Here is a 27,677-nt window from a genome sequence, read left to right on the forward strand (position 1 = left end):
GCACTTGAATTTAGATTCGGTTTCCTGAACTCCTGAGGATTTTTCATCAGTCCATAAGCCTCGTCTCTTATACTGATCTATTTCCTCCATTTCATTAAGTTCTCCAGTCTCTTCTTTCAGCACCATCCAACCTGAAGCAAACAAATAAACAAGTCAGCCCCAGTTTAAACACAAAGCAACAGAGATGAAGATTAATATAATAGCATGTAGGCATCAAAACCAACAACATGCATGTTAGCTTTAATGAGCACCCAGCTGCCTTACTCTTTCCTCGACATTGATAAGATAACTCTTCAATTAAGAGACCATGCTTTACCACCATTGGTGAATTTTTAAGACTATCTGTGTTTTAGGCTGCTTTCACACCTACACTTTTGTTTCGGAACGCATCTCGTTTGCCCAGTTAGCGCGGTTCGTTTGGCATATGTGAACAGGGCAATCGGGCTCTGTTCCGCGCCAAAGTAATCGCTCCGAGATCGCTTGAATGACCCTGGAGCGGTTCGATTGCAGTGAGAAAGCGATCCGATCCGAACGCAGTTATATCACAGTGTTTTATGGATATGTAATAGGCTTACGGCTATATGAAGAGAGAATTATGAGTAGGGCGGGAAGTTTCGTGAGTCTCCGGATGCCCGCAAACGAGTGATGATCTCCCGGTAATCTCGCGTCTCCCTCCCGGTTCTCAAATAGGCATCGTCGCGCACCCTTCTCACCCCTCCCCACCGCGTCTCTCCTCAGACACGTCTCGCGCTCGCGCACCCTGTCAATCACCACCAAACCACCACCTCTCCTGACAGCTCAGCGGGACGCTGCAAAATAAACCCCTGACACTCTGACCAATGTAAGGAGAGTTTCGCCGCACGTGACTTGTTTTAGCTCTTTTGGTCCAATTAGAAACTTTGCCGTGTGAAAGCGAACCGCTCCAAGAGCAAAGAGCAACAATGTAACAATTGTAATCTCGGTTTCGGAACAACTGAATCGATTCAGAGATGTGAAAGCACCTTTAGCTATACGGTAGGAGAAGCCCTAACGCAGGGGTGGCCAACCATGTTCCTGGAGAGCCACCTTCCTGCAGATTTCAGTTGCTACCCATATCAAACACACCTGCCTGTAATTATCACGTGGTGTTCAGGTCCTAATTAATTGGTTTGATATGGGTAGCAACTGAAATCTGCAGGAAGGTGGCTCTCCAGGAACAGGGTTGGCCACCCCTGCAACGCATGTCCTGAGTATATTTTGGGAACTCTGTGTCTCCTTGGAGCAAAATGTGCATATGCGCACCACAATACTGCAATTTGGTACCAATCGGTACTGGAGTTTTTAAAATTTCCATTTCCTGCGAACATTTGAGCACATTCTTAAACAGCGCTGATTGGTCATTGTGTTCAATAAAGGGCTTTGGCTCGATACTGAACTGTCCTTTACACCTCCTATTGATTTTATAATTAAAAAGTCATATCGGTGCTTAGGTTCTCTCTATCGTTCTATTAATTGTTTTTCATTTAAAGTAAGAAAAAATTGATCTCTCAATTAATCTTTTCTATCATTTATTATGCTGATATTATCTATAACAATACCTCTGATATTAATTTAAAACCTTTAAATACTGTCTTCAATTGTCTGTGTCGATTTGTTTTAAGATGTCCTTATAGAACCCATCATTGTATATTATATGAAACACTTGGTTTGCTTCAACCTAAGTTCCGTAGACAGTATCATTGGTATTTGTTTCTTTTTAAATGTGTTTACTTTAATTTCTCTTCTTATTTAAAGCAGTTTTTGTTCCACTTACATCATCATATTCGCTTCGTTGTGTGCAACAGAATTATTTTTTGGTTCCCAGAATTTCTACAGAAAGTGGCCGCAGGTCCTTTCGATACAAAGCACCTTCCGACTGGAACAATCTCCCTTCCTTTTTTAGATTAATTAAATCACTTCGTCTTTTCAGGGCTAATTTATTTTCTCTTCTGAAAAACAACTTGCGAATGTTATTAAATTTGGCTCCAAATTAAATTAAATGTTTATTATTTATTTGCATATCAAATTGTACTTTTGATTATATGTTGTTGCTTCTTTAGGCTTCGGATTGTGGGAAGTGTTTCAGGTGGAGTGTGCTGCTTGTTTGATTGTTTGTCTTGTCAAGTGTATGTACTTTATGATGTGTTGTACTCTGTTTGATTTGTGAACTTTTTAGGGACCTCCTCGAAAATGAGATGATTAATCTCAAGGGGCTATCCCATTAAATAAATTTTAAAAATTAAAATGTGTATAGGTATAGTGTATAGACCGTCATATTGGGGTGATATAAACACACCTAGTCCTTTTTTTTTTCAATTTAACATAAAAATTGTGGACCAATTGGAGCGGTTTTGAGATCGACCGCAACTTGACGTAGGAGTGCTGTCCCCGTGCCCACCAGTATTGATTGGCAGGCGCGCATTACCACATTCTCAGTTTGTTGTTTCACGTCCGCCATTTTCAGCGTTCAGCGTGAGTCAAAGTGATGTCACCAAAGGAACACCCTTGCTCTATTTTTAGATGGAAGGCTCATTGGGCTCAACACAAGATCAACATTCGCCATTATTTGTAACTTTAGGTGGGTTTACAAACATGTGTACTTTTCATTGCGTCCTCCTTAAACTTCAGCCGTTTGCATTTCCCGCGATCACAGAAGCTCCCTGTCATTTAAACTAGGTGCAGCTGGAAAGTGCTAGCACGTTGCCTCACGTGCGCGTCCCTCCAATGGAAATAACAAACTTGCCTTAAGCAGGTCGCACACCAGAAGCACTGCCCGGCATCGCGCCTTGCATTTTACAATTCTAAACACAGGCAGCGTCCGAAACCGCATACTTCCATACTATATAGTACGCCAAAATCAGTATGCAAGCCGAGTAGTATGGCCGAATTCATAGAATTTGAAAATCAGTATGCGAGAAGTACGCGGATGACTTACTACTTCCGGCGAGATTCCGGAGTGCGCATCCCATGCATGCTGCGCTATCCCATGATGCCCCGCGAGTGAATGGAAGTAAAGCGACACAACTGACGCAGGTAGGTCACGTGACCATGACAAAATGGCGGATATAGTACGTCCGAATTCCATTCATACTTTTCACATTCATACTGTATAGAACGTACTTTTCTAACGGCAGAGTAGTACCTTTAAATTGAAATGCAGTACCTACTGAGTAGTAGGCGGTTTCGGACGCAGCCACAGCTTTCTATCAGGGTACACACACCGGCGGCGCCCAGCCATGACTCAGGACACTGTTCATATTTCTGCCGCGCCACAAAGCGCCATCTGAATAGTTTTATTTTAAATAACATGCGAATGTGCGTGTCTGGTGTGCCGTGTCGCGGCTCTGAGCAGTGCATCCGGTGTGTGACGCCCTTTAGTTATAGCCTCAGTCAAAGTTAATTCAGTGTGCATGGTTATTAGTCCCAGTGTACAAGCTCGGAACTTTAAACTAGCACAGAGTTGGCTGTAAAACTAGACACAAATGATTTTGTAGTCTTTGCTTGGTCTGTGTGCGAGTCGTATATGTACGGCTGAATGCTGGTCCTCTCACTCAAGTTGCTACCCTCTGTCTGTCTGTTGCCACACACAAAGCGGGAGCTCTTGGCTCCGCCCCTTGTTATGTTGGGCGGGAAGTCGAAACTAATTTTCATGTGAAGCAACACACCCCTAAAACAGCGAGTTCTGTACGCGCCCTCAAAATTACACTTTATAACACATTATAATAAAAAAATCTGAACTGTGTTTTGAACTGAACCGAAACTGGCACACTCAGAAGAACCATAACATTAATGTTAAATCTTAAAATAGGGGTAAACTAGGTGCCCTTTAAATGTTCGCAGGAAATAGACGTTCTTAATATTTCAGTACAGATTGATATACCATCACATGGTAAAGCTGCCGCACCTTAAATGACATCTCTTTTATCCTAGAACAAAGGTTTCGAACTCAGTTCCCGGCAACAGTATGAAGCTGCAGGCCCGGAGACCCAACTGCACGCTCAGACGGCTAGACCTGCACTTCCAGACCTTCACAGTGCCACCTGCTGTTTAAAAGATCGACTAACCTGAATTCAGCTGCTTCTAAATTGTAGTTTTAACTACTTTTCCACTATAAAATATTACGCTATTATTGAATACATTATAATATGAAGTATTAAACATACTACATTTTGGATGTAGTGCATTAATTCTGTTGTATTTTTATTAATTGTATTTGTTGTTCAGTTACTTCAATATTTACAAATATTGTTGTTTTTTAATCATTAAGGATTTAACACTTTCGTTTAAGGGAATGAATATTATCATCATATACAATACATTCCTTTACGTACAACAAATTATAGTACTCTGAGTAATTTTCTCACAACAAACTTTATTTCTGCGTTCTTTTTCATGAGGTCACACAAGTCAAGTTGAAAACAATGCAGAGAAAAATGGTAAAAAAAATAAATAATTGGAGTAATAATTTTTTTTTTAAGTAGAAAATAACCATCAAATAAAATAAATGCTTTACATTCTTGTTGGTGAGATTTTTCATTTTCTAGAGCAGTGGTTGTCAAACTTTTTTCCTCAAGTACCACCTCAGAAAAAAAATCTCTCCAAAGGTCTCTCCAAGTACCACCAAAATGAGCTGTATTGAAATACAATAGCGTAGTAGGCCCAGTAAAGCAGCTACACCTCTGCACAGTTAATAAACGTGGCAGATTACCTCAGAAATAAAGGCTATATGTTATATTTGGCATATTATATAGATAATTTTTGATATATATTTTTAATGTGTGTAGCATGTACATGACATATTTCATTCCTCCGGGTACCACTAGAAGGAAGCCTGCGTACCACTAGTGGTACACGTACCACAGTTTGAGAACCACTGGTATAGAGCATGAAAATATCTGCAGCCTTTGGTGCACTGTATAAGTGTTGGCAGAGACCGCCCTTTTTAAAATGTAGAATCAATCTGGGGAAAAATACACACCACAAGCAAATTATTATTGCTTTAACCTAAGAGAGCCCATATTGTAAATTCCATGCAGATTAACTGATCTTTTGATTTCCAAAAAACGTATTTGTAACCATTACAGAACTTATTAATAATTGATAAACTGTTATTGTGATACTGTTACTGTCTTTGGTAGCACTTTCAGATAGATAATACAGTACAGTAGACCTACATAGCACTAAAATGTTACAAAAATAATTACGTTATATATTAAACATTTTATTTTAACATTTTTACTTAGATTTTTTTTTTTTCAATTTGCCAGAAAACATTGCTAGAAAATTGTCCCAGTAGGCTAAAGCAGTAGGCTAAATATCATAAAATAATGCTCTAATAATTGTTTGTTAGTGTAATATTTTACACCACATTGATTTATGCCATAAAACCTGGTAATTTTCAAGAATCGCTTCAATAATTAATCACCTTATACTGGCGTTTCTGATGTTGCTACTTGCTAGAAAGTGCTGGTCCGAACGTCCAGTTGGGTCTCCGTACCTGCAGCTTCACCCATCCCAGCAGCAGGGGGCACTGTCTGAGAAAACTATAGGTCTGGAAGTGCAGGTCTGAGCGTGCAGTTGGGTCTCCGGGCCTGCAGCTTCCCCTTCAGGCTGATTTATACTTCTGCGTCAAACGCCGGCGTATGCTACGGGGCTGACGCATAGCCCTTCGCTGTGGCCGTCGGCGTCACTGACGTGCACCTCTCAAAAAATGTAACTACACGTCGCAACAACGCGTAGCGCAGGCTCTGTGATTGGTCGGCTTGGTAGCGCTGACGAGTCTGGGCGGGACCGAGAGCCGCGTGAATGGTGCGAGCCTGATGGAGCGATTGTTTGGAATCCCGTGAAGGAGCTCCGGATGGAAAGTTTTGTTTTGTGTTTACCTCATAGTTAAAGTTGTTGCACGTCCGCCGGTTCCTGCCTCAAAATGAGCAAGTTTGAGTACAACCAGGAAGTGTTCAGGAAAAGCAAAACAGCAGAGAAGAAACTCGACACAGAGGAACATTTACACCTCACTGCCAACTAGCGTTTCGGAGACAGCGCACAGAAGTATAAATGCACAGCTGCGCGCGTTGCCTGCGCCGTGAGTTACGCCGGTCACTTGACGCAGAAGTATAAACCAGGCTTTACTCGTTCCTGGAGGGCCGCAGCTCTGCACAGTTTAGTTCCAACCCTAATTGAACACATCTGTTCAGACTACTTGAGTCCTTCAGGCTTGTTTGAAACCTACAGGTAAGTGTGTTGGAGCAAGGTTGACACTTATCTGTGCAGGGCTGTGGCCCTTCAGTTTGACACCCCTGCCCTAGACTAACCTCAAAGGTGTTGTAACAATGAATCGGTCTTTGTCAGTCACGTGCGTTTGTTGTGTGTGACGTCACAAGAGCGCAATTTTAACGGTATCGCTTCTACGAACGACAATACAACCAACAACTCAGAGACAAAACAGCGTCCTACAAGTGATGCGAACGTCAGGATGGAGAACCACAAGAAAACCGAGAGGACGTTGTACCGTCAACAAACTTAAAGATGCCAAGGATCGTTATTTTGAAAAACTGTCCTACATCGAGCCATACGAAATAACAAAAACAATGGAGTGCCGACCCCTCGTTGCTTCCTCCTACCTGGACATCGTAAACTACCCTGTTTATGGTGTAAGTGCATACACATGTGAACAGTTTAGAAACGGCAAGTCTTTAGAAGCCCATGGACATTTCACAAACGGCTGGGTATTGGATTTGTACTCATTTCTACAGACAGACTGTGACAAGTCAGTTGTAACAGCAAAGGTAAGCTGATAATACTTTAAATAATAATGATATTAATAATGAAATGTCTTACTATTTGTCTGGAATATTTCAATAAACGTTGTTTTGATTACATTTATTGCTCATATTTGTAAAATACTGCAGACACAAGCATCTGTGTAACGGTTTGTAAATGTAAATATTAGATTGTTGTTATATATTAGAACATTGCAATACATAATTGGAATGTATTACTGTTTAAAAGTGTTTTTCAATATACATTGTTTGAGTTTGAACACTACCATACAGTAATCAAATCTAAATGTGTATTGCAGTTTTCTAATGCTTACAATTGCAAATCATTAAACAGATGCTTGTGTCCGAAGTATTTCACGAAGACGCGCAATAAATGTAATCAAAGCAAAAACAGAACAAAAGAGTAACATAATATTACGTGTTTTATTAGTCAAATACATTACAGAGTACATAGAGAGAGAAAATACATTGTTAAAAAGTGCATCAAATCCAGCATTCATACACGTTTAATCTTGTGTTGCCTACAGGTCTTGCACTCACATCGTTTAAATGACACGCCACTCAAGCCTTCATCAATTTAAAGAGCCCATATTATGGGTTTTTGAAAATTCCCCTCCATGTAGTGTGTAACACAGCTCTAAGTGAAGTGAAGTATCCAGCTAAGGCTTAAATCTGTAAGAATACAGTGTTTAAAACGGTTGATTCATCTATAAAAGAGTCGACTCATAGTGCTTCAAACGAGTCGCCTTGATACCGAGTCATTAGGTGTTTCGTCATGACGTACGAACGAAACCAAGTTCTTCACATGCACGCGCAAACCCGGGAGATTTCAAACCTGAGGCCTCGCCCTCTGACGCACAAACCCAGACACACACATACACACACCCACAAACACACGCACACCCACAAACACACGCACACAAACATGCCGGTCGATTGAAGTCACACTGCAGATGGATATTATATTGAGTCTCTACCCAAAGATGAAACATCAGCATTATAACCAAGCAGTTGGAAACTTCTGGAAGCTACATGCTACAAAGAATACTTCATCTGAGTTTGTTAAAGAAAGGATCAGTAAAGAGTAACTTACTGATGGACGTCAGGATGGGTTTCTTCCATTTCTCAAGTGTAAGTACGTGCGATTAAAGTTGCCTCGTTGACTCTAGCTTGCAAATGTATTTAGTTGTGATTTGTTACTTGTAACCGCGTGTACTGTATCAGGTTAACTGGCTATATTCTCTTATCGTGTGCAAAGTCACGTTAAAAACGCGACGCGTGCTGCTTTGTTTATGGAGCTCCGTGCTAGAGTTCTGCTCCCGCGATTTATTCGGAAATTTATTCCCGTGCCGCAGAAATCTGGCGCGGGGACAGCCGCGGGAATAAATTTCCGAATAAATTGCGGGAGCGGTCGGTAACGGGTTTAATTTGGGACGGGAGCGGGCTGTCTAGCAATATCACGGATATTGCTATGCGAATTAGAAAGAGAGAGTCTGCTTGGTGCTTGTGCGTGCGCGCGCGCGTGAGAGAGAGAGAGAGAGAGAGAGAGAGAGAGAGAGAGAGAGAGAGAGAGAGAGAGAGAGAGAGAGAGAGAGCGAGCGAGCGAGCGAACGAGCTTTGTGTGCTTGGTGCTGTGTGTGTGCGTTTATACAGACAGCTTGGCTGTCTGGACTGTATACTGGGTGATTTTTGGTTGTGTTCTCCGCTCTAGCGGGATCGGGCGCGGCGGGCAGAAAACGGAGCGGGTTCTCAGGCTAAAACCTGGCGGGTGCGGGCGGAAGCGGGAGCGTTGTCATCCGGAGGTGTGTGTGTGTTTTTGTGTGTGTGTGGCAGCTTAAATCCACGTCTACACTATCGAGCGTGTATGAACTGTGATTACTTTTTATATTGCTGATTGGCTATTGGCCATTTCACTCTCTGACTGAAGGCAGTCGACCAATCGCGACAGACTGTCATCGGTCCAATCAGCGCAGATTAGCTTCGCGCTAAGGAGGGGTTTGGGAACAAATGAATCACTGGACGATTCATACGGGAGTCGCTGGGATATTTAGGTAAAAATAAATGCAGATTATAAGACCATGAAAGTGTTTTTTGACCTTGCATGCATATGAGACTGTTGTTGGAGACCCTTACAACCAACATATGACCCTATTTCATGTATAATATGGGCTCTTTAACAGGTGCTATATCCTGTTGTCATTGCACATGCACATGGCAGGAATTGCAGGAACATGCACACATGTGGCAGCTCTACTTTTTAAGTTGGAGGCAGTAGCACGATGTAGGGAGACAACCACTGTGACTGGCCAGCCTGCATACCGGATGATACCTACGAACATTACAAAAGTGGGAGCGGAGGCAGGACACAGAATAGACTTTACTTCTGCAAAGACAGAACATTTTTAAACAGCCTTTTGCAGGATGACGTTGTAAGTGTGCCAGTATTACGGACTTCAGTGAACAAGTGTAAAGCCTCCTTTCCACTGCACACGACAAGTGACAGACCGGAAGTCATTCATTTCCAATCGAGAGTAGTCCGGGAGCTGCATGGAGTGCCGATCATCTCCATATGCGGAAAATTTGGATCCGTTGAAATATTTGAACTCCTGCGACTAGACCGTATGTGACCGGAATTCCCCCCAAAATTAAAGCGGTATATGAGCTTCTAGTATTCATTCAACCATGGTAAACGCACAGAGAATAAAGACTCTTTCTTTTGCACTCCTTTATTTCTCAAATGAAGGTAATGATTCGCACTCAATTGCTTCATACTGTTTTTATTTTTACTTTTTCTTACATTTTACGGGTGATAACAGACAAACAGACGTTTCGGCACAAAGCCTTCCTCAGTGTGTGACACATTCTCCAACTCCACCCTTTTATTCCATAGTCAATCACAATGTGCAATTAGTTAAACCGTCACTCTCATTTCATTAGCAATTAATCACACAATAACTTATAATCTTCACAGCAATGACAATAAACATTCTTCCCATTTCCGACCTCACTCCACAGAGATAAAGTGCATCAACCCCCATCACTAATCAGGTGTACATCAATACAAAAAATTCTAACAGTTGACATTAAAAGTTTTCTACATTTAACAATTACTCAAAGATTAAAAATAACAAGTCTTACCTTCATCTCTGCTCTTACAACCAATTATACAGGAGACATTTACCTGCATATTAAAAAACGATTTGCAAGACATACGAAAAAACTTGCATTCAAAAACCATTACTACATAGGAAAACATCATATCAATTATCATTATATTTTTGTAACAATTTACACTACAATAGATCATAATCAATTATTCGAAAAACACCTTTTCCTTCCAAAACATAATCTCGCAAGAAAACAGCACATCAAACATGTACACATTGTGATTGACTATGGAATAAAAGGGTGGAGTTGGGGAATGTGTCACACACTGAGGAAGGCTTTGTGCCGAAACGTCTGTTTGTTATCACCCGTAAAATGTAAGAAAAAGTTAAAATAAAAACAGTATGAAGCAATTGAGTGCGAATCATTACCTTATTTTGAATAATAGTAAAGATCAGATTAACGCACCAAACCAAAGAAGTAACTAAAAAAAAACGCAAGCGCGCAGGACAAACTTCAGTAACTCTGCACACTCCTTTATTTCTGTCACGATTACCAGCGATCATATCTCATAAGATCGCTGGCTTGCACTAACAATAACTCATGGACTACAATTCCGCCATTGTTGGACTACATTTTCATACATGCACCCCGGTCACACTCACACATGCTTCCTCATCTAGACTGATTCCTCGCACCACCTGAGGATTGTCAGAGACTGATTGCATACACTATTAAAGCCACACACTCGCCCTTTCAGAGTCTTGTTCACTGTAAGTAACACCACAACGCGTTTCCCAGTCTTGTTATCCTGTGTACCGACCTTAGCCTTGTTAGCATCCTTGTCTTTGTCTGCCGCCTGCCTTTTGACCTTTTCGCCTGTTACTGATTACGATTCTGGGCTGCCTTCACATACCCGTTTGTACCTGTATTGACCATTGCTTGCCTGATGAGGAATAAACCTGCATTGTGGATCTAACCTCAGTTCTATGTCTCACTCCCCGTGGTTACAATTTCGGACACTGTGAGAACAGCGTCTCTCCCATGGTGCACGTCAGAACTGAAAATTCTGTGCGACTGCCACAAGGGGGGCGTATTCCAACAGTCGTGTGCAGTGGAAAGGCGGCTTAAGTTTGGCATTGTGACACAGGAACAGTGGGACTCCTACCTTACGCAGCTACACAAGGCATGTCCAAAAGCTGCTATTCTGTCCGCCATGCCTTTTTTTATTTTGGGCATTTGTAGACCCTGTAGCCGTTCTCAGCGCCTGAGTCTCTGCACAGTCTGCGGGATAAAAAGAAAATGGACGGCACTGCAAAACCTCAACCAGCAAGGCAGATGTTTCACCTGAGCCGGCACACTGCATCGAAGGACAGACAAGAAAGCAGCACTGATGTGCAAGTTGGTGTCACTTTCGTGCCGGAAGAATCACTGCATCTTATATGCATGCTGCCTTTGTGGTTGAACTCAACAGTGAGGGCAGTTTGTTACCCCAATACTACTGCAAGTTTCCTGCTACTGCTTGAGCAAGAAATAATGAGTAGAATGGGCGAAAACGGTATAAACTGTGCAACGCCAAACATCCCAGTGACATGGATGTAACAGAGTGTGGGTTCATCATTAACCCCAAGTTTTCTCAGGTTGGAGCATCACCAGATGGTGCAGTGTGCTTGCTGTGGAAGAGGCTGCATAGAGATAAAGTGCCCTTACAAGTACCGGGACAGCACAATAGAGGAAGCATGCAGCGACAAAGACCTCTGTTTGAAAGTTGTGAATGGCAAGCTTCAACTAAAAAGATGTGGCCCATATTACATTCAAGTCCAAACTCAGATTTTTTGTGGCTGAAGCACAATATTGTGATTTCATTTTGTGGACTTTGAAAGACTGTGTCGTGTTGCGTATTACACCTGACCCCCAGCTGTGGAGTGCCGTTCTCAAAAAAGCACAGCAATTTTTTGAGTCTGTGGCCCCGTTTACACTAATGCGTTTTCGTTTAAAAGTGCATACGTTTTGCTACGGTTACGCCATCCATCCACACTACGCCGGAATTCTCGAGCGCCGAAAACGAAGCATTTTGAAAATGCTGGAGAGGCCGTTTTCCTTCTTAAACGCTGCTGCTCCAGTGTAGATGAGCAAAAACGGAGACATCTAAAACCGGAGGTGGGACTGCTGAGATTCGCTACCTTTTGTGTCATTGCGTATCCTTTCCTTATTCGTCAAGCACCTATCACATAGCTATAACACATGGCTTTAACGCTACCAGTACTGTAAACAACAACATGGGCACAGAAATGGGAGCGTTGTTTGCACTACTGTCTGTCTTAGGCGCCATTGTGCAGTTATTCATTTGTTACGTTTAGTAACAACTCGACCTCGTCGTCTGTCCACAAAAATACCTCTCGTGCTTTCTTTGCCATCGCGTTTAATGTTCAACCGGCGTTTGTTGACTAATAATAACCAAATGCCGAGTGAGACGCATGCTTTCTGTTAGACCGCGCATGTCCAGAGTGCGCAAATGGTCACGTGATATACGTTTTTGGTGGCGTAGTGTGGACGGAGATATGTTTAGAGACGCTAGCTGAAACGCTAGTGTGGACGCGGATCATTTTTGATCTAAAACGTCGTTTTAAAACTAAAACGCACTAGTGTAAACGGGGCCTGTGTGTCTCCCTGAACTCGTTGGTGCTGCCTTCACTCTGGTTTCAAGCCAGATGCCTCTCAAAGACATTTCCGCTTCCGCAGAAAATCTCCCCCCCAAAAAAGCGAACCTCAACAAAACCAAAGAAGGGCAGGAGCAAAACAGCTGAGAAGTTGGACGGACCTGAGAGCAAGGACAACATGGTAGCTTGTGACAACCAAAACTGCAAAATAGTTTGGTTCCATTTTAACTGTGGGGCTGCAGCTTGCACCTGCAAAAGAAGCCAGTTGGTTCTGTCCCAAGTGTTCGACGTAAAGTGCGAAGTTTATATAATATATGACATACTTACATTTGAATATTTTTATTCGTGTTCAACAGACGGAAGACACTCATAAAGAGTTGTCACCACTTGAGGGCAAGTAACTAGCGAGTAAATGTAAAATTTAGGGTGAACTATCCGTTTAAATCTCTTGCTGCGTCCCAAATCGCATACTTATGCACTATTTTACGCCATTTTGTAGTATAAATAGTGTAAGTAGTGTGTTCACATTGAAAACTCTCAAAATAATAAGTGCACTTTAATTACCCGGATGATGCACTCATTCAGCCGCTAAAATGAAGTGTGGAATGATGGACACTTCACGCACTCAACGACCGCAGGTTTGCTTACGTAGCGGAAGGGGCGGAGCGATCGGACGCACATGTTGAATAACTTTATTTATTTTGGATGGTGAAAGCAAAATTCTCCGATGAGAGTGATTATAGCGCCTCCCGATGGTGAATGCGGCAATACTCACGGCAGGTATTACTTGATAATTCAGTCGTTTATTTTACTGATTTTGCGACAGTCAAACGTCATCAGGGAAACGGTTTGAATTTCCGCTTAGTAAAAATACATAAGTGTGCCATTTGGGACGACACTACATACATATACTATCCTGTTGAGTGTGTAAGTGCATAAGTACATAGTGCATGAGTGCATAGTGTATAGTGTGCCATTTGGGATGCAGCTACTGTTTAGCAATGTTTACCTTTGAGCAAAGGCACTTCAGTTTTTTAAAGCAGTGGTACTTTTTTCATCAAGTACCAGCTCAGAAAAAACTGTCTCTCCAAGTACCACCATAATGACGAGGCAGATTAATTATTGGAGTTTGTGTTAACCGCACACAGGGACTAAATTTAATGATTCTATAGCTCCAATGCATGGCAAAGTAGCTTGAGTCTTTTTGTGTCCTGCGAAATTTTAATCACATCCAGATTAATTAGCCTAAATTTGAGGTAACAAATGAATCGAAAGCCACTTTTAGTTAACAAAACAAATGACACATCGAAAAAATGCATTATTTCACACAACTTCGAACACATTTCTTAACACATTTGTGATAGCTGTTCTACCCATGATGCAGCATTGGGAGATTTCTGAGTTTGTAGTAACCGAAATGCCAACACAACAGTACTGGTCTGCAAAAGCGCTTCTCTTGCGCGTATCTGCTCCGCAATCGCCGCTGCCGCACACCTCATTTTTAGCATCTGATGGAGCGATGCACTAAAGTCAACATTCTAAGCACTGCACCGATGTGATCATACGCTACAGGGAACAGCTGGTCCTGATCACGTTTACAAAGGGTAAAAGTGTATTTTTTTCAGGTACCACTAGAAGGAAGCCCGCGTACCACAGTTTGCAACCCGGGCTCATTGTGGAAACGTAGTCCCGCGGACGTTTCTGGAGACCGCGGAATACGTCCCGGCGGGTACGTACAGCTGCAGTTTTTGTTTTTGCGAATCCGCTGTTGTGCGCTTTTTCGCTTCTCAAACGCCTCTCGCGAGTGCGGTTCACGCCCGCGCTGTTCTCGCGTCAACCCACCAGAGGCCGCTGTCCGACTGACCGAATGATTGACTGCGCGACCGGCCAATCGGCTGACCCGCCCTACTCCTTCCCTGAACCCAACCAATTTTACAGATTGACCCACCCGCCCGCTCGCTTCCTTAAACCCGAGCAACAGTTTACAAAAGCCGTCCAAAAAAAGAAAAGCCCTGATTTTTTTTTCTACCGCATTTTCGGATTTCACTGCGTGATCCTGTTACGAAACTCTTTCACTTAATTTTGGGGATTCTGTTTTTGTCTTACCTGATTGCTGGAACTGCTCTTCCCCGGACTCGAAACCGATCGCCGTGGTCAACTCCTCTATGCATCTTGAGCCTGTCGACGTACACGGTGAGCTGAGTGGACAAACGGGTTGCAGTAGGAAAGCCCTCCACAAGGAGGTAAGTGGTCGGCTGGCAAGCACGAAAGGGAACAGCGTCACACCGCCCATCAGTGTTCGCTTGAAAAAAATCAACTCAGCCGTACGTACCTCCCGGGACGTAATCCGCTGTCTCCAGAAACGTCCGCGGGACTACGTTTTCAGAATGAGCTTGGGTTGACAGTTTGAGAACCACTGCTTTAAAGCATTATTTTGCTCAAATAATAACCGTTTACCTTGTGTTTTGTTTGAATATACCAGTTTTGTTTTTGTGATTAAAATAAAATAATAAAAAAAAAACACATTTTACGTTATCCTCCTTTTATTTACATTTATACATGCATGTTTATTCAGAAACAAAAATCGCACTCTTAAGTAGTTAGGGGGAAAGTAAAGTTACAAAAAATGCTAAAGAATTAGCTATGAATCTATCAAATTTTCAAGGAATTCATTTATACATCTGGCGTCTTCAACCCATGGCTCTGCTACACAACAGTAGGACACTGGTTTGTAAGTGCACAACAGACAGTTACAACCTTCTCTAAAAACGTAACCTCTTCACCATCACATGGAAGTATCATGCTGATGGGCACCGTTCCTGTTAAGATTTTGTATTTTTGACGAGCATTCCCGATTACCCTTTCCGCATGGATTCTCAGATGTGCTATTTTCCAGGTCTCCTCCACATCTCTAGCAGCTAGCTGACTGCAACCCTTTGTGAAGGCTGGTAGTTTGACTTCTGCACACAACATGCCGACAGATTCGTTTATGTCGAAACCTCCGGCAGCCAAAACAACGTCCCCTGGCAGCAAACTGTTGAGAAGCCCACTATGCTCCGTGTTGTGTTTGTCACTTGTCCGGCCACCCCACCCTTTTGACAGGAAACAAATTGAACCTTTGTGTGTAATACCTATCAAATACTTTGTAGTGTGCCCATTGGCAAATTATTTGACTTGATTTAAGAAAAAACTCGCTTCATTTTGGCATATTATTTCGTAAAACAAGACAATACGTTTTGCTTGTCTTGAAAATGCTTCTTGATTTAAGAACTTTTAAATATTTGGACTAGAGACCGTCTTCAACCTCATGTCTCACCTTCTCTGCACGTCGTTCTCTCCCATCTTCAGCTGACCGCAGTGTAGACTTTATTTTCCCCCCTCCTGGTTCGTCTTGCAGAGCGCGCAGTGTCTGTCTGTTTCATTTCTGCGCGGCCCAGACATAGAGATGGTGCCCAGTCTGGGTCGTGTCCGTCGTTTCATATGCAGGTTGGCTGTGGACTACTTCATTCTGATTGCTTGCCGCCGAACCGCGTCATAGGTCATTACCATAAAGTTGACTTGATTTAAACTCTTCTCGACGGCCACACCGGAGAAGACGCGCCACGCTACTTTTCGCCGCCGGTTCTCATTGAAAATGAATGACTTCTGGCTACTTTGACGCTCTCGCCGCTTTCGGTGTCAGTTTGTGATCGCTTCTCAGTTTGTGAACGCTACCCCGCGTCGTCGCTCCACCCGCCCCACTTTCCCGCTCCTTTAGTTTGTGATCGTTCCTCAGTTTGTGAAGTCTTCCCCGCGTTGTCACTCCATCCCCATTCTCCGCTCCTCAATTTGTGATCGCTCTCTCGCGTCGTCGCTCCATCGACTTCCCCCGTCCCCTCAGTTTGTGATCGCTCCACCCCCCCGCCTTTTCATCAGAGGGCCCCGTCAGTGATCCCTGCAGGGGGGCCCCCGCATTTTGCGCTACGCCACTGCACTTAACCTCTTAAAGTATTAACTCACTTATAGAATAAAATTTACTTATAATATACTTATAAATATAACATACAGTTTCACTGCTATGCGGATGACACCCAGCTCTTTCTCTCTGGCAAACCCTCTTCTTGTTTTCCACCTACATCCCTTACAGACTGCTTAGCAGAAATCAAGTCCTGGCTCTCTCTTAACTTTCTCAAGTTAAATAGTTCAAAAACTGAGGTTTTGCTTGTTGGTACCAAATCAACACTCTCCAAAACTGACAGCTTTTCTCTCTCAATTGACGACTGTTCCATTTATCCCTCTAAACAGGCTAGGAGTCTGGGTGTCAACCTTGATAGCACCCTATCCTTTGATTCTCACATCAATAACATCACCCGTTCTGCTTACTTCCATCTACGCAACATTAACCGTCTCCGCCCTTCTCTTACCCCTCATGCCACTGCTGTTCTCGTTCATAGCCTTGTCACATCTCGTTTAGATTACTGCAACTCTCTTCTCTTTGGTCTCGCTCATAAATCTCTCCGTAAGCTTCAGTTGGTCCAGAACTCAGCTGCTCGTATCATCACCAGGGGCCTCATGTATCAACGCTGCGTACGCACAAAAACTTTGCGTACGCCAGGTTTCACGCTCAGAATCGCTCACGTTTGGATTTACTAACAATGAACTGAACGTGGGAATGTGCGCAGCTTCACGGCAGCTTTCTGGCTGGCGTACGCACATTTTTTGTGCGTGTCTGTTTTATTTCCATTGGCGACTTCTAGAGGCAGTTGTGTTAAATTCCTCTCTACAAAGTGTCTTTGAGCCTTGCAATGGCAGCTGTATGAGACAGGTTCATCTAGCATGTATATATGGTTTCCATACCATACAGTTGACCAGCTAAACATTAAAGCACAATTTGCAGTGGTCGCCTGTTTTCCCAATGTAATCTGAGCGATCTACCGCACGCACATTGCTATAAAGACACTATCTGAAGATGAATTTGCATGCGTGAATCAGAAACATTTCCATTCAATAAATGTGCAAATAAAATATGATGCACAGACTTATTAATGATTCCTACTTGTCTTTCTCGTGATAAATAGTAGGCAAAATCTGATATGTAGCGGGGGAAAAAAAGAAGAAAGAGTTCATCAGACGCTGGATTCGAGCCAAGTTCATGCTCGAACGTGTCAAAACATGATCACATGCGTCTTACGAGCACGCCACTGAGACTGTTCAGAGTGCTGCAACATTTTACAGATATAAACCACACTATTTCTTTATTTTAATGCACTCAGTGCGATGTTCAGACCCAACTGTGTTAACCGCATCAGCTAAACTCTCCCACTCTATTTTTTTTTTCTTTTGTTGTTAATTCCGGAGAACAAACTTGCAAATAACACCGCTTTTCTCCGATCTACCTCCGAAAGCAGCACCTCCAATTCACATTCTGTTCAAAGTTTCTCTTTTTGCTTGCTTTTGCCATTGCTTTTTCGTTGGGTTTTACCATTAGCATAGTCATTAGCATATTCATACAGGGGAGGAGGCAGGGAGGGGTTTTGTGCTTGTGCATGTTGCGCTCAGTTTCATGTTCAATCGGATGTACAAAAGAATATGCGTGAGATTCGGCGTACGCAGTGTTTCATACATCTGAATTTTTTTCTGCGTACGCACATTTACAGCTTTGTGCGTACGCAATGTTTTAGTAAGATTTCCACGCAAGTCTTCGTACATGAGGCCCCAGAACCCCTTCTTCTCATCACATCACCCCTGTCCTGCAGCAGCTTCACTGGTTACCTGTTCATTTTCGAATTGACTTTAAAATCTAGATGTTAACATTCAAAGCCATCCACAATCTCGCCCCTCCATATTTGTCTGCCCTCATCCACATTTCTATTCCTTCTCGCACCCTGCGATCTTCTTCCTCCCTCCACTTGTCTGTTCCCTCTTCTCGCCTTTCGACTATGGGCAACAGAGCATTCAGCCGCTCTGCTTCGCGGCTTTGGAACTCACTACCACCTGCCATCAGAAACATTGACACCCTTACACTGTTCAAATCAAGACTCAAAACCCACTTATTTAAGATGGCTTTTAATACTTCATTTTATCTGCACTATTGCTGTGTATATTTTATTATTTCTCTTGTTGTTTTATTGCTCTTGTTGATTGTACGGTGTCCTTGAGTTGCTAGAAAGGCGCCTTTAAATAAAATGTATTATTATTATTATGTCTCCATCCCTTTACTTTGTTTTTTTTTCTATAGTGATTTCAAACAGATAAAAAAAAACACTTTCATAAAGCTGAGATTTAAAACATTTAACAAAAAAATGCTCTACATGTAGAAAAATCCTGGAAGGTTTTCAACAAAAACCTTTGTTGTTAGAAAAAAAAGACACCCCATAAATAAACTGTTTTACAAAAGGTGAGTAAATCAGCTGAAGTCTTCCGTGATTTTTTAATTATTTTAACAATGAGTAGCTTTACAATCAGATTTTAAAATGTTTTACACCCAAAACTGAAGTGTTACATTGAATTAACATAAGCATTTAAAAGCCTAATCAATGATAATTGTAACGTTGCTTGAAAGGTGCTTACCTTTGTGGAAATGTCGAGAGCAAACATACATATACGGAGATATGTTTGCATTGCAACCCAGGCCATCTGACGTCTCTTTTGTTATTTCTGCCACCTTCCTTCCATATCCTTGCTTCCGGGTGGGAAACTTAAAATATTTGTCGTCGTGATTAATTTAGTTTTCTTTTCGATCGTGCGACTTAAGCCTGGTTTATATTTCTGCGTCAAGTGACCGGCGTAACTCACGGCGCAGGCAACGCCCATAGCTGTGCATTTATACTTCTTCGCGCTGCCTCTGTTGGTCTGCATTAACACTTCCGAAACGCTAGTTGGCAGTGAGATGTAAATGTTCCTCTGTGTCGAGTTTCTTCGCTTCTGTTTTGCGTTTCCTGAACACTTCCTGGTTGTACAAGTGACTCAAACTCGCTCATTTTGAGGCAGAAACCGGCGGACGTGCAACAACTTTAACTATGAGGTAAACACAAAACAAAACTTTCCATCCGGAGCTCCTTCACGGGACTCCACACTTGTAAACAATCGCTACATCGGGCTCGTGCCATTCGCGCGGCTCTCGGTCCCGCCCCGACTCGTCAGCTCTACCAAGCCGACCAATCACAGAGCTTGCGCTACGCGTTGTTGCGACGTGTAGTTACATTTTTTGAGAGGTGCACGTCAGCGACGGCGAAGGGCTATGCGTCAGCGCCGTAGCATACGCCGGTGTTTGACGCAGAAGTATAAATCAGCCTTTACTGTTACCGTTCTTAACGCGGCAAGAAGGTACCATCGTGTTTGTTTTGAAAATCGCTCAAACCAGCGAACAGCTATCGCGAAGTCTGATGCAACAAAAATGCCGGCCGACACCCGTAATGCAACTCGCCGGTCACGGGGGTTACGTCACCTGACAAAGACCGATAAACTCAGTTGACTGATTTGCACTGCTAAAATAATATCTGCTTTAAGTTGCCTTATCAAACTTTTGCTGCCTCAGCGCTGTTTATTTCAGCCTTGTAGATGTTTAAACTCATTGCATTTATGATAACATCTCTGAAATCCAACCTGTTTGTTTCCCAGGATCTTCATGTTTTAGTGTGAACACCTCTGTAATCCTCAGATCTTCACTCTCCTGTTTAATAAACGCCATTTTTAACAGGTTTTCCTCCTCAAACAGCTCCTGGTGACGCGAGTGAGTCACTCATTCATTGCTTTAAATCACCTGTTAGGTGGAAAAACAACAACATTAAAAACTAGCACCACAAAGGTGCACAACTAAGCCGTGTTATAGGAGACATTTGCAGTCAGCTTGTAAAGGATTTTATTAATCATGTTCATTGTTCTCATTGAGTTTTCATTCTTTTGACCAGCAACTATAAATCACACAGTTGAAGTCAAAGTTATTAGCCCCCCCTTTTAATTTATTTTTTCCTTTTTAAATATTTCCTAAAAGATGTTTAAGAGAGCAAGGAAATTTTCAGAGTATGTCTGATAATATTTTTTCTTCTGGAGAAAGTCTTATTTGTTTTATTTCGGCTACAATAAAAGCCGTTTTTTAAATTTTTTAAACACTATTTTAGGGACGAAATAATTAGCCCCTTTAAGCTATTTTTTTTCTTGGTAGTCTACAGAACAAACCATCGATATACAATAACTTGCCTAATTATCCTAACCTGCCTAGTTAACCTAATTAACCTAGTTAAGCCTTTAAATGTCACTTTTAGCTGTATAGAAGTGTCTTGAAAAATATCTAGTGAAATATTATTTACTGTCATTATGGCAAAGATAAAATCAATCAGTTATTAGAAATGAGTTATTAAAATAATTATGTTTAGAAATGTGCTGGAAAAATCTTCTCTCCGTTAAACAGAAATTGGGGAAAAAATAAAGAAGCGGTCTAATAATTTAGGGGGGCTAATAATTCTGACTTCAACTGTGTATATATATATATATATATATATATACACACACAATGTTTCGTTTTTTTTTTTTTTTTTAATGATGTAGAAAAATAAGGGAATAATAGAAGCCAATGAAATGTTTTGCTAATACACAAAGCTTTAAAATAAGCATTTTCTCTAGTCAATCAGTCTGGGTCTTCAAAAGATTTCGGAGAAAAAGGTGGGCCTTGAAGTGAAAAAGGTTGAGAACCCCTGGTATAAGTGATACAAGTGTATCTATAGCAGATAAGCAGATATGAAAGAGGACTGAGGCGATAATTTAGTGTAGTTTATGAGCTAATCGCTAAAATTGTAGGGGGGCTGAGTAGAAACAAAATAGACCTATCAACGCCCAGAATTCTTACCGTACGTTTACACCGAAAGCGGTGAGAGCGTCAAAGTAGCCGGAAGTCATTAATTTTCAATGAGAGCCGGCGGCGAGGAGCAGCGCGGCACGTCTTTGCCGGCGTGGGCATGGTTATGAGTTATTATGCTGTTCGGCGGCAAGCAATCAGAATGAAGACGTCCACCGCTTGAGAGGAGTTCAGAGAACACAGACCTGTGAACTTTGGTTCCAACCACAGTTGTTCCCAAGGGTTTTATGATTGCGGTCGCCAGATTTCCAATTAATTACAATGTTTTCTTACAGGAACGTGCATTAAATAAGTTACTGGCGAGTTACTGATGTTCATTAATGTTATATATATTTATCTTAAAAAAGCGGGAATCTCGCGCGACGTGACAGTACAAAACGGTATAACTGCTTCAGGATATATCAGACATATGGACACATTGGATAAATAGAGCAAAGCCGCACCACACGCAACTTGATCTTCCATTATTATATGAATTTGATAAGAAGTGCGCAACATTTTCACGCTAGAAACATGTTTTATGCAGGAATGTTACTGACATGCTGCAACGGCTCCTTTAAATTAAAACGAATTTTGACGCTCTCGCCGTCGGAGCTGAAGGCAGACAGCTTTGTCGCCAGGGCAGCCAGAGCGACCTTGGACGCTCTCGCCGCTTTCGATGTGAACCTACGGTTACATGGACTTTGTCTCAGAAACTGGCTGAATGTAAAGAAGTAATTACTTTATAATTATTGTTCTCACAGCAGTACAACTTTACAATGAGCACAGTTGTTTGTTTTCATTACTTTATTATAATGTTTTTCCAATTTCCATAATTGCAATGCCTGTATTTTGAAATGTTTTTGCAGTCCACTTAGAATCTGACATGGAAATTTAATTTTTCTTTATTGGCATTGATTGTTTTGAAATTCAAATGGCATTAACATGCCTGTGTTTTTTTTATTTCTGTATTAAATATGGCTGTCAAGGATCTTGTTGGTTCATTATGTATGTTGTTCACATGAAGAATTCTGTTTTACAAGAATTTTGTATCACCATCAGTCGTAATGGATAATTTCAGAAAAACACAACAAAAACACTTATGATAATGTCAATAACATTTCATTTCCTTTTAAAACAACAAAATATATGAAGCTGTGTGTTATCCATGTCAAAATTAACCAATTATCTCGATAACTTATTTATTTTCGCAGAATCTGTTTTTTCTGAGACACAAACAGACTCGCTTTTCTGATAGAAGTAAAATTGGTTTTATATTCGCACATTTGTTCATTTGGCAGTCTCTATATTGTTTACCATATTAGAATGAAAGTCTGACTTCTAAACAACATTTACTATCTATTCACCGTGAACAATGTTCTACTTTGATAGTCGTTTACTGCTAATATGATTTCCCTGTTTAGAATTAGCAAGTAATAATTAAATGAAATTATATTATTAAAGAGAAAGTCCAAATACGTGACTATAAAATCAACTTTACCTCAGTCTCTTCTGGCTACGCTAGTGATTTGCTAAACAATGTCTGTGGTTTCTGCTGCAGTTACACTCGAAAAAAAAGTGATTCATTAAGAAATAAATACATAATATCTGAATTATGTTATAAAAATATGCTTAAACTTACACTTCAGACACCATTATTACTACATTTTGTTGACTGAATCTTCACTGGGCCTCTCTTAACCACATAAAGCTTTGAGAAAGAAATGTGATTATCTTTTCCCTTAATGGAAAATATTGTGGTGGTCTTATTTGATTAGTTAAATCCTTTAAATAAAGCAAGGCAAATAAATTGTGATTAATAGGACTCGTAAAGCTCCGTTTCTCTCAACATTAAACTTGCAATCAGATCGAGTTCGTGTTTATGAAACAAAAAGAGGCGCAACTTTTCTGCATTAACTTTCTTTTATTACCTTACCTGAAGCTCTGCAAGTTGACTTCAGTAGCCGTTCAGACATGCAGCAATGCTTCTAAAATTATAACGTGTTTGACTGTTGATATTCTTTCAAAAATCTATATTAAAATATTAACGCGTAATAACAAAAGCTTTATAACAAACATGGTCCAGCCGCTTCACGAATCACAACATACGCGGGAGCGCGCGCGGCTTAATGACGTCACATAGAAAATTCAAAATAAAAGTCCTGTTCAAGCTGCGTATAAAATAAAAATAACATTGAAAATGCACGGCTCAGCGTTAAATTAATGTTGTAATACATAGTTAAATATGATATGCTGCCTAATAATAGGCTGAAAACAAACTTTGAAATAGTGTGAAGTACATATGATTCTGTTTAAAAATCCCAGCCGCTACTCATTGTACACGATTTAACTTTTTATTCCTTTAAAAAAAAATGAACAGTCTGTTTTATACACTTTTGTTTCAAAATAATAAATATTTATAAAACAAATTCTAATTATTTTTAAACACACACACATTCAAATGAATTAGTTTATTGTCATGTGCACAGTAAGGAAACACAATGCCCTGTACAATGAAATTCTTACTTTGCCGTCCACAGTGAAGTCATACATATACCACACATGACATACACATTCATTCATACATTTTCTTTTCGGCTTAGTCTCTTATTAATCCGGGGTCGCCACAGCGGAATGAACCGCCAACTTATCAAGCATATGTTTTACGCAGCGGATGCCCTTCCAGCTGCAACCCATCTCTGGGAAACATCCATACACACCCTTTCACACTCATACACTACGAACAATTTAGCCTACCCAATTCACCTATAGCAGTGGTTCTCAAAGTGGGGGTTGGGACCCCGCGAGGGGTCGCGGGGCAATGAAGGGGGGTCGCCTGGTGATTTCCAAAAATCTATTTATTTTTATTAAACCATAAGAATTAACATATTTTATCCATAACTATACTGAAAATAAAAATAGTCGTTTATAGTTACTATATACTATATAGTTACTATAGTAGCTTATAGTTACTAGTTCTATTGGATTGCGACCCCTGGGGTAATTACATTATATTAAAGGCAGCAATAGCGTCAGATGCATTTTGATTTTATAACATCAGGTTATACTTTCTGGCACATTTAAAGCACTGACACAAATTTAATTGGTGTGTCTGCGTCATTGCATGCAAGGATTCTGTATTTATAACCACCTCAGAGGATATTGGGGGTCGCGAGTCACTGGCATTGTTATTTTGGGGGTCGCGGGCTGAAAAGTTTGGAAACCCCTGACCTATAGCGCATGTCTTTGGACTGTGGGGGAAACCAGTGCACTTGGAGGAAAACCACGCGAATGCAGGGAGAACATAGAACCAGCGACCTTCTTGCTGTGAAGCGACAGCACTACCACTACGTTGCCCCCGACATACACATTTAGAAGTGACAGAAGAATAACTATGAAATGTATGTATATATACAGGGGCGCCTGCAGGATTTTAATCCAAGGTATGCACAAATTCAGCACCGCCCCGCCCCCTTCCGCCAGTCATGTCAAGAAACACTGCTTGCTGCATTATTCAAGGGCATTCGTTATGACATAACTTGTTTCCTTTTTAATTTTAATATTTCGCTGAAATCTAAAGGCGTAATCTTTAAAATTGACATATTACAAAATTTGCAAATATATGACAGAAAATTGTGATAAAATACAATTAGTGAAGCATTAATTAAATCCCCGACAATCATCCACCCGCACAGTTGAGTATTGGACTGGCTCAAACAAAAATAAAAATTGCAGCCTATATTTTTCTTAGAAAAAATGTCTTTTTAAAACTAATTTCGTATATTGTTTGTCTCTTTGTACAAATATTTGTCTTGGTCAGTTATCTTCTAGATAAAATAGAAGAACCAATAACATTTGAAGTGAAGTACTTTAAGGGTGCTTTCACACCTACACGTTTGTTTCGGAACGTGTCTCGTTTGCCCAGTTAGCGCGGTTCGTTTGGCATATGTGAACAGGGCAATCGCGCTCTGTTCCGCGCCAAAGTAATCGCTCCGAGATCGCTTGAATGAGGTGGTCTCGGCTCGATTGAAACGAACCCTGGAGCGGTTCGATTGCAGTAAGAAAGCGATCCGATCCGAGCGCGGTTATATCACAGTGTTTTATGGATATATAATAGGCTTACGGCTATATGAAGAGAGAATTATGAGTAGGGCGGGAAGTTTCGCGAGTCTCCGGATGCCCGCAAACGAGTGATGATCTCCCGGTAATCTCGCGTCTCTCTCCCAGTCCTCAAATAGGCATCTTCGCGCACCCTTCTCACCCCTCCCCACCACATCTCTCCTTAGACACGTCACGCGCGCACCCTGTCAATCACCACCAAACCACCACCTCTCCTGACAGCTGAGCGGGACGCTGCAAAATAAACCCTGACACTCTGACCAATGTAAGGAGAGTTTACTCGCACGTGACTTGTTTTAGCTCTTTTGGTCCGATTAGAAACTTTGCAGTGTGAAAGCGAACCACTCCAAGAGCAACAATGTAACAATTTTAATCTCTGTTTCGGAACAACTGAATCGATTCACAGGTGTGAAAGCACCCTAAAATGACCGCAATATGCTTTAACAATGCCAAACCACGAACTGAACTGTCAAATAAAATAATAATCTAGGCTAAATTAAAGTGTAATGTTCAGTTTCAGAGGGGCCTAAATTAAAAGTTTTACCATGTTGCGCCAGTCAATTACAATTTAATTCATTTAATCAAATAATTTGAAAGAGCAGGACAGGCGTTTACAAATTCGCATATTCGCAACAGCACTGAACATTTACCTCGGTGGAACAAACTCGGTTGAAAGTGTGAAACACTTCAGAAACTCGTGAGAAAGGAAATGTCTGTGTAATGGATGTCCTTCTGCGTTGTGTTTGATGGTTTAAATGAAAGGATCCATACAGCAATGTGGTCGAACTTGAGTTTATTCTTGTCTCTCTGTATCATAAAGAATATAACAGACATCAGTCCAACAAATCTTCACAACACAGAAATGTCTGTTGATCAGTACACAATTTTTAAACTCATTTGTTCTCATTTTTATAGGAAAATGCAGATATGCTACATAAACCTTCTCAGAAATAAATGTAAAGTGTCAACCCGATTAAATTTAAAGCCCTGATTCACATTTTACATATATAATTTATATGTAATGAAAGAAAAAGAAACAAAATAAACATACAGAATTTAATTTGGGCTAGCCATTGTGCTCATTAACTTAACTTATATCTGTTTCCCTCACAATAATGATACAATAATTAACCTTACTGAAGATACTGAATAATCTAAACATCCATATCAATGTAATAATATAGGCATACGTCAGCTATAATGTCGCGCCTACGAGGTCATACTCGCTTATAAATACCTATATTATTTTTCACATGGATGTAAAGAGAACACTATCGAAACTTTAAACACTGAAATAAGAAGAATGCAAAATATTGAAGTAAAAGGAAAGTAATTATGTCATGTCTATTTCCTTTAAACCGCCTTTCAAAATAAAATACCCTTCCGATAATAAAAAAAAAAAGGAACCAATAATCTAGTGCAACAACACACACACGCCACATCTGCTTATTTATGCCAGTCTGTCAGATAAAATAGTTTAAAACACCTTGAATGGTAGCTGTTCCATGCGAGGAGGCCGCGCAGCAGCTGGTTCTGATCTGTCTGATGAACGAGACCGGTTCCCAGGCTCAGGTGCTGATAATGAGACTGCGGTGTTTGTCTCATTAGTTTGAGGCATTTTGTCAAATGTCTCAATTAAGTTTTGCTGTTTTAAAGAGCGTTTACTCATTTTAACCCTGTTTTATAACAATAGCTATCTGAATGGTGATTTTTAGGTGCGGAAAATCCACCAGTAAAACTAAAGCCATTAGATTTCTTTACCCATCTCCCACCATGCAAGTAGCACATACACACTTTAAAACACACACCTTTATTTGTTGTCATTCTTTCTTGCTTTATCAATATATCGTAGTGTATGCTGTTTAATAATCAATTTAAATTTTGTAATAAAAAATTTTAAAAAGCGGCATTAATTCGCGCCCTCTCATGGAAGGTACGCACAGTGCGTACTGCCATACGCTTGCAGGTGTAACGGAGCTACTTTCACTCAATGAAATTGAGACAACACCAAGAGCTGCTTTCCTTCACTTTATATAGTCAACAGAGCCACCTGGAGAAGACAATTAAACACAATTATGTTGTCTTCTGCCTGCACTGCACATCTGACCCCCTCATCAATACAGCAGCATTGTGACTGGTCAAATGAATTGTTTTCTTAACAATATGTAATTACATTAGATAACT

At 41.0% G+C, this 27,677-nt stretch overlaps 2 protein-coding genes, 1 long non-coding RNA gene and 1 pseudogene across 4 annotated transcripts in view; 2 read left to right on the forward strand and 2 right to left on the reverse strand.

Annotated features, from left to right (window-relative positions):
- The window catches only part of zgc:152938, a 422,541-nt gene that overhangs the window by 261,765 nt on the left and 133,099 nt on the right, over window positions 1–27,677 (forward strand). The window lies entirely within an intron of this gene.
- si:cabz01021426.2 overlaps window positions 1–27,677 on the reverse strand; it is a 92,801-nt gene that overhangs the window by 37,451 nt on the left and 27,673 nt on the right. The window lies entirely within an intron of this gene.
- Window positions 4,371–27,625, reverse strand: LOC148682388 (uncharacterized). The gene is made up of 3 exons (XR_015942841.1): window positions 23,311–27,625; window positions 19,817–20,303; window positions 4,371–5,684 (listed from the first exon to the last, which is right to left on the reverse strand). It is a non-coding gene; the product is annotated as an uncharacterized LOC148682388 (long non-coding RNA).
- On the forward strand, window positions 6,606–15,262 carry LOC148682389 (uncharacterized; annotated as a pseudogene). The gene is made up of 2 exons (XR_015942123.1): window positions 6,606–6,743; window positions 11,237–15,262. The product of XR_015942123.1 is annotated as an uncharacterized LOC148682389 (transcript).

This window comes from Danio rerio, chromosome 4 (genome assembly GCF_052040795.2).
Source record: "Danio rerio strain M-AB ecotype USA chromosome 4, GRCz13ab, whole genome shotgun sequence".
Taxonomy (NCBI): Eukaryota; Metazoa; Chordata; class Actinopteri; order Cypriniformes; family Danionidae; genus Danio; species Danio rerio.